The sequence below is a fragment of the Pseudophryne corroboree genome, chromosome 6 (genome assembly GCF_028390025.1).
Source record: "Pseudophryne corroboree isolate aPseCor3 chromosome 6, aPseCor3.hap2, whole genome shotgun sequence".
NCBI lineage: Eukaryota > Metazoa > Chordata > Amphibia > Anura > Myobatrachidae > Pseudophryne > Pseudophryne corroboree.
Genome location: NC_086449.1, coordinates 37,800,330 through 37,807,922, shown reverse-complemented (window position 1 = coordinate 37,807,922; position 7,593 = coordinate 37,800,330).

The following is a 7,593-nucleotide window of genomic DNA, read 5'->3' as shown; positions in this document are numbered from 1 at the left end:
ATAACAGCTCATTTTCCCTACCCACCTATAGCAGCATTTCTGCAGCAGGGTACACAGTTTTCCACAGGTAAACATCGGATTGGATCTGGATCCAGAGGCACCAACATGCAAAACTTTAGCTGTCCCAAGATGCAGGGACCCCCCCCCCCCCTCCAAGCACTGAGAGCCCAGTTTTCTCTATCGTCCTAGTGGATGCTGGGGTTCCTGATAGGACCATGGGGAATAGCGGCTCCGCAGGAGACAGGGCACAAAAAGTAAAGCTTTATGATCAGGTGGTGTGTACTGGCTCCTCCCCCTATGACCCTCCTCCAAGCCTCAGTTAGGTTTTTGTGCCCGTCCGAGAAGGGTGCAATCTAGGTGGCTCTCCTAAAGAGCTGCTTAGAAAAGTTTAGCTTAGGTTTTTTATTTTACAGTGAGTCCTGCTGGCAACAGGATCACTGCAACGAGGGACTTAGGGGAGAAGAAGTGAACTCACCTGCGTGCAGGATGGATTGGCTTCTTTGGCTACTGGACATTAGCTCCAGAGGGACGATCACAGGTACAGCCTGGATGGTCACCGGAGCCTCGCCGCCGGCCCCCTTGCAGATGCTGAAAAGAGAAGAAGGTCCAGAATCGGCGGCAGAAGACTCCTCAGTCTTCTTAAGGTAGCGCACAGCACTGCAGCTGTGCGCCATTGCTGTCAGCACACTTCACACGGCAGTCACTGAGGGTGCAGGGCGCTGGGGGGGGGGCGCCCTGGGAAGCAATGTAAACCTATTTTTTGGCATAAAATACCTCACATATAGCTTCCGGGGGCTATATGGAGATATTTAACTCCTGCCAGAATCCGTTAAAGAGCGGGAGACGAGCCCGCCGAAAAAGGGGCGGGGCCTATCTCCTCAGCACACAGCGCCATTTTCCTCACACAGCTCCGCTGGTCAGGAAGGCTCCCAGGCTCTCCCCTGCACTGCACTACAGAAACAGGGTAAAACAAGAGAGGGGGGGCAAAATTGTGGCAAAATTATATATATTAAAGCAGCTATATAGGGAGCACTTATTATAAGGCTATCCCTGTCATATATAGCGCTTTTGGTGTGTGCTGGCAAACTCTCCCTCTGTCTCCCCAAAGGGCTAGTGGGGTCCTGTCTTCTTTAAGAGCATTCCCTGTGTGTCTGCTGTGTGTCGGTACGTGTGTGTCGACATGTATGAGGACGATATTGGTGTGGAGGCGGAGCAATTGCCAAATATGGGGATATCACCCCTAGGGAGTCGACACCAGAATGGATGGCTTTATTTATGGAATTACGGGATAGTGTCAACACGCTAAAGCAGTCGTTTGACGACATGAGACGGCCGGACAATCAATCAGCACCTGTCCAGGCGCCTCAAACACCGTCAGGGGCTGTAAAACGCCCGTTACCTCAGTCGGTCGACACGGACCCAGACACAGGCACTGATTCCAGTGGCGACGGTGACGAATCAACCGTATTTTCCAGTAGGGCCACACGTTATATGATTTTGGCAATGAAGGAGGCGTTACATATTACTGATACTACAGGTACCACAAAACAGGGTATTATGTGGGGTGTGAAAAAACTACCTATAGTTTTTCCTGAATCAGATGAATTAAATGAGGTGTGTGATGAAGCGTGGGTTGCCCCCGATAAAAAACTGCTAATTTCAAAGAAGTTATTGGCTTTATACCCTTTCCCGCCAGAGGTTAGGGAGCGCTGGGAAACACCCCCTAGGGTGGACAAGGCGCTCACACGCTTATCAAAACAAGTGGCGTTACCCTCTCCTGAGACGGCCGCACTTAAAGATCCAGCAGATAGGAGGATGGAAAATATCCAAAAAAGTATATACACACATACAGGTGTTATACTACGACCAGCTATAGCGACAGCCTGGATGTGCAGTGCTGGGGTAGCTTGGTCAGAGTCCCTGATTGAAAATATTGATACCCTGGATAGGGACAATGTTTTACTGTCTTTAGAGCAAATAAAGGATGCGTTTCTTTATATGCGTGATGCACAGAGGGATATTTGCACACTGGCATCACGGGTAAGTGCTATGTCCATTTCGGCCAGAAGAAGTTTATGGACGCGACAGTGGTCAGGTGATGCGGACTCAAAACGGCATATGGAAGTTTTGCCGTATAAAGGGGAGGAGTTATTTGGTGTTGGTCTATCGGATTTGGTGGCCACGGCTACAGCCGGGAAATCCACCTTTTTACCTCAAGTCACTCCCCAACAGAAAAAGACACCGACTTTTCAGCCGCAGCCCTTTCGTTCCTTTAAAAACAAGAGAGCAAAGGGATATTCATATCTGCCACGAGGCAGAGGAAAAGGGAAGAGACTGCAACAGGCAGCTCCTTCCCAGGAACAGAAGCCCTCCCCCGCTTCTACAAAAGCCTCAGCATGACGCTGGGGCTTCTCAAGCGGACTCGGGGGCGGTGGGGGGTCGTCTCAAGAATTTCAGCGCGCAGTGGGCTCACTCGCAGGTGGATCCCTGGATCCTGCAGATAATATCTCAGGGTTACAGGTTGGAACTAGAGACGTCTCCACCTCGCCGTTTCCTGAAGTCTGCTTTACCAACGTCCCCCTCCGACAGGGTGACGGTCTTGGAAGCCATTCACAAGCTGTACTCTCAGCAGGTGATAGTCAAGGTACCCCTTTTACAACAAGGAAAGGGGTATTATTCCACTCTATTTGTGGTACCGAAGCCGGATGGCTCGGTAAGACCTATTCTAAATCTGAAATCCTTGAACCTGTACATAAAAAAGTTCAAGTTCAAGATGGAGTCACTCAGAGCGGTGATAGCGAACCTGGAAGAAGGGGACTTTATGGTATCCTTGGACATCAAGGATGCGTATCTCCACGTTCCAATTTACCCCTCACACCAGGGGTACCTCAGGTTCGTCGTACAGAACTGTCACTATCAGTTTCAGACGCTGCCGTTTGGATTGTCCACGGCACCTCGGGTCTTTACCAAGGTAATGGCCGAGATGATGATTCTTCTTCGAAGAAAAGGCGTATTAATTATCCCATACTTGGACGATCTCCTAATAAGGGCAAGGTCCAGAGAACAGCTAGAGATGGGACTAGCACTGTCTCAAGAAGTGCTAAAGCAGCACGGGTGGATTCTGAATATTCCAAAATCCCAGTTAATTCCGACAACACGTCTGCTGTTCTTAGGGATGATTCTGGACACGGTTCAGAAAAAGGTTTTTCTCCCGGAGGAAAAAGCCAAGGAGTTATCCGAACTTGTCAGGAACCTCCTAAAACCAGGAAAGGTGTCTGTACATCAATGCACAAGAGTCCTGGGAAAAATGGTGGCTTCTTACGAAGCAATTCCATTCGGCAGATTCCACGCAAGAGTTTTCCAGAGGGATCTGCTGGACAAATGGTCAGGGTCGCATCTTCAGATGCACCAGCGGATAACCCTGTCTCCAAGGACAAGGGTATCTCTTCTGTGGTGGTTGCAGAGTGCTCATCTATTGGAGGGCCGCAGATTCGGCATACAGGATTGGATCCTGGTGACCACGGACGCCAGCCTGAGAGGCTGGGGAGCAGTCACACAAGGAAGAAACTTCCAGGGCGTGTGGTCGAGCCTGGAAACGTCTCTTCACATAAACATTCTGGAACTAAGAGCAATCTACAATGCTCTAAGCCAGGCAGAACCTCTGCTTCAAGGAAAACCGGTGTTGATCCAGTCGGACAACATCACGGCAGTCGCCCATGTAAACAGACAGGGCGGCACAAGAAGCAGGAGTGCAATGGCAGAAGCTGCAAGGATTCTTCGCTGGGCGGAGAATCATGTGATAGCACTGTCAGCAGTGTTCATCCCGGGAGTGGACAACTGGGAAGCAGACTTCCTCAGCAGACACGACCTTCACCCGGGAGAGTGGGGACTTCATCCAGAAGTTTTCCACATGCTTGTAACCCGTTGGGAAAGACCAATGGTGGACATGATGGCGTCTCGCCTCAACAAAAAACTGGACAGGTATTGCGCCAGGTCAAGAGATCCGCAGGCAATAGCTGTGGACGCGCTGGTAACGCCTTGGGTGTACCAGTCGGTGTATGTGTTTCCTCCTCTGCCTCTCATACCAAAAGTATTGAGAATTATACGGCAAAGAGGCGTAAGAACGATACTAGTGGCTCCGGATTGGCCAAGAAGGACTTGGTACCCGGAACTTCAAGAGATGATCACGGAGGATCCGTGGCCTCTACCTCTGAGAAGGGACCTGCTTCAGCAGGGTCCCTGTCTGTTTCAAGACTTACCGCGGCTGCGTTTGACGGCATGGCGGTTGAACGCCGGATCCTAAAGGGAAAAGGCATTCCGGAAGAAGTCATTCCTACCTTGATTAAAGCAAGGAAGGAAGTAACCGCGCAACATTATCACCGCATTTGGCGAAAATATGTTGCGTGGTGCGAGGATCGGAGTGCTCCGACGGAGGAATTTCAACTGGGTCGATTCCTACATTTCCTGCAATCAGGATTGTCTATGGGTCTCAAATTGGGATCTATTAAGGTTCAAATTTCGGCCCTGTCGATTTTCTTCCAGAAAGAATTGGCTTCAGTTCCTGAAGTCCAGACCTTTGTTAAGGGAGTACTGCACATACAGCCCCCTGTGGTGCCTCCAGTGGCACCGTGGGATCTCAATGTTGTTTTGGACTTTCTCAAATCTCATTGGTTTGAACCACTAAAAAATGTGGATTTGAAATATCTCACATGGAAAGTGACCATGCTACTAGCCCTGGCTTCGGCCAGGAGAGTGTCAGAACTGGCAGCTTTATCTTACAAAAGCCCATATCTGATTTTCCATTCGGACAGGGCAGAACTGCGGACTCGTCCGCATTTTCTCCCTAAGGTGGTGTCAGCATTTCATCTGAACCAGCCTATTGTAGTGCCTGCGGCTACAAGCGACTTGGAGGACTCCAAGTTGTTGGACGTTGTCAGAGCTTTAAAAATATACATTTCAAGGACAGCTGGAGTCAGGAAATCTGACTCACTGTTTATACTATATGCTCCCAACAAGTTGGGCGCTCCTGCGTCTAAGCAGACTATTGCGCGCTGGATTTGTAGTACGATTCAGCTTGCACATTCTGTGGCAGGCCTGCCACAGCCAAAATCGGTAAATGGCCACTCCACAAGGAAGGTGGGTTCTTCTTGGGCGGCTGCCCGAGGGGTCTCGGCATTACAACTCTGCCGAGCGGCTACGTGGTCGGGGGAGAACACGTTTGTAAAATTCTACAAATTTGATACCCTGGCTAAGGAGGACCTGGAGTTCTCTCATTCGGTGCTGCAGAGTCATCCGCACTCTCCCGCCCGTTTGGGAGCTTTGGTATAATCCCCATGGTCCTTTCAGGAACCCCAGCATCCACTAGGACGATAGAGAAAATAAGAATTTACTTACCGATAATTCTATTTCTCGGAGTCCGTAGTGGATGCTGGGCGCCCATCCCAAGTGCGGATTATCTGCAATAATTGTACATAGTTATTGTTACCTAAATCGGGTTATTGTTGTAGGGAGCCATCTTTCAGAGGCTCCTCTGTTATCATACTGTTAACTGGGTTTAGATCACAGGTTGTACGGTGTGATTGGTGTGGCTGGTATGAGTCTTACCCGGGATTCATAAATCCTTCCTTATTGTGTACGCTCGTCCGGGCACAGTATCCTAACTGAGGCTTGGAGGAGGGTCATAGGGGGAGGAGCCAGTACACACCACCTGATCATAAAGCTTTACTTTTTGTGCCCTGTCTCCTGCGGAGCCGCTATTCCCCATGGTCCTTTCAGGAACCCCAGCATCCACTACGGACTCCGAGAAATAGAATTATCGGTAAGTAAATTCTTATTTTTAGTTGGTGCCTGCAGCAGCAGGTCACTAAACAACAGGTCACTAAACAGCAGGTCACTAAATCGCGTTCCGTCTGTGACCTAGGGAGACGGGTCGCGACGCTGGCGTGGACACTGTCACTGGGCAAGGACCCCACAAGACCACGATGGCAATTGGAGCACAGGTTAGGTGTATTAACACCTCATTTAATAAGGCTTCATAGTACCTGGGGTGGAAGACCAGCATAGGGGAGGCGGCGCTTGACCTGTAGCCCCTCCCCTGGCCCAGGGCACCATCTCCTTGCAGATTTTCTGCCCTGGAGCTGTTTTAATCTCCCCAGTTTCCCCACAGAGTCGCTGGGCGCCATCTTAACAGCATAGCAGCAGCAGGTCTCTGCGATTGCTGAGCAAGGTCTCTTATGTAAAGCCGCCTGTATACAGTGCTGTGCATTTACATTCCACTTAAGTATCCTACATGTCTCCGAGACAGCGACAGTTGAGAAATTGTGTATACTGCAGATTATATTGTACGAGTAGTCTGCTATATCCTCCGGTCTTCGGATGGCACTGTGATATACTAGTCCAGTGCAGCTGTATTGTGATATAATTTCTGCACTGCATGTGACTGTGTGTGCCTGTACTGCTGTGTGGTTTCACTTTCAGTGTTTCCCAGCTATACCTATCACTATATTCTGTACCCTGGACTAGGTGCATTTGGGTCAAGTAATATAGTTGTACACAGTGTTTATTGATATATATAAGCATATTACATCTGTGTCACAGTCACGCTATACTTTATCTGTTTCACTCCACAGATTATTGTTATTGTCTGGCTATATATCGTACTGTGTAAGACCACTTGTGTATATTGTGCAATGCCTAAGAAAAAGGGCAGCAAACCTTCGGAAGCTCCTGCAACATGCAGAGCATGCTCCGCGGATTCATCAGAAGAGGAAGCATTACATGATGGTCTCTGTACTGTTTGTCATGAACCTCCCAGTCAGTCCGCAGCTCCTGCACTTAGTCAGGAGCCTCAATGGGAAGCATTCACTTCCCTGCTGGGTACTCTGGTGGAGCACCTTGCGCCGCCTAAGGGGGCTGCCTGTGGCATTATCTCCGCAAATTGTCCCTATGATAAACCTGCCTTGGGCGGAAAATTTGTCTTACCAACTGCAGCAGCTAAATCAGTCTTTGTTTAGACAGAAATTTACCTCGGGTCACTCATGTGTCCCCGGTTCCTCTAAGTGGGCTCCTTCCTCCTCTCAATCTACCAACCTCTCTGATGTTTCCTCTGACAAGGAGTTGGGAGCATACGGTCCTATCTGACACTGACTCCTATGTTGCAGATGAGGACGCTCCTTTTATGGTAGATGACCCTGCCTTGATATTGGCTCTTAAGTATATTCTCCAAATCACAGATGAGGAGGATTCCACCACAGTGGCTAAGAAAACTGATATGTTTAAACAGCAGAAAGTGGTTAAAACTGTTTTACCCCATTCTGATCATTTAGTGGACATGATATGGGCACCCTCGTCTAACCCAGGGCAGAAATTCCCTATTCCCAAAAGGGCTTTAGCTCACTATCCTCTCCCTGCAGAGTTATGTATGAAATGGTAGACTCCACCTCCGGTGGACTCTCATGTCACCCGACTTGTGGTGTCGTCCACTCTGCCTGTCACCACTGTCACCTCACTGAAGGAACCGACAGATAAGCACATTGAGGGATGCCTGAAATCTATTTACTCCCTTAGAGGGGCTGATCACTATAGCTGCCTCTT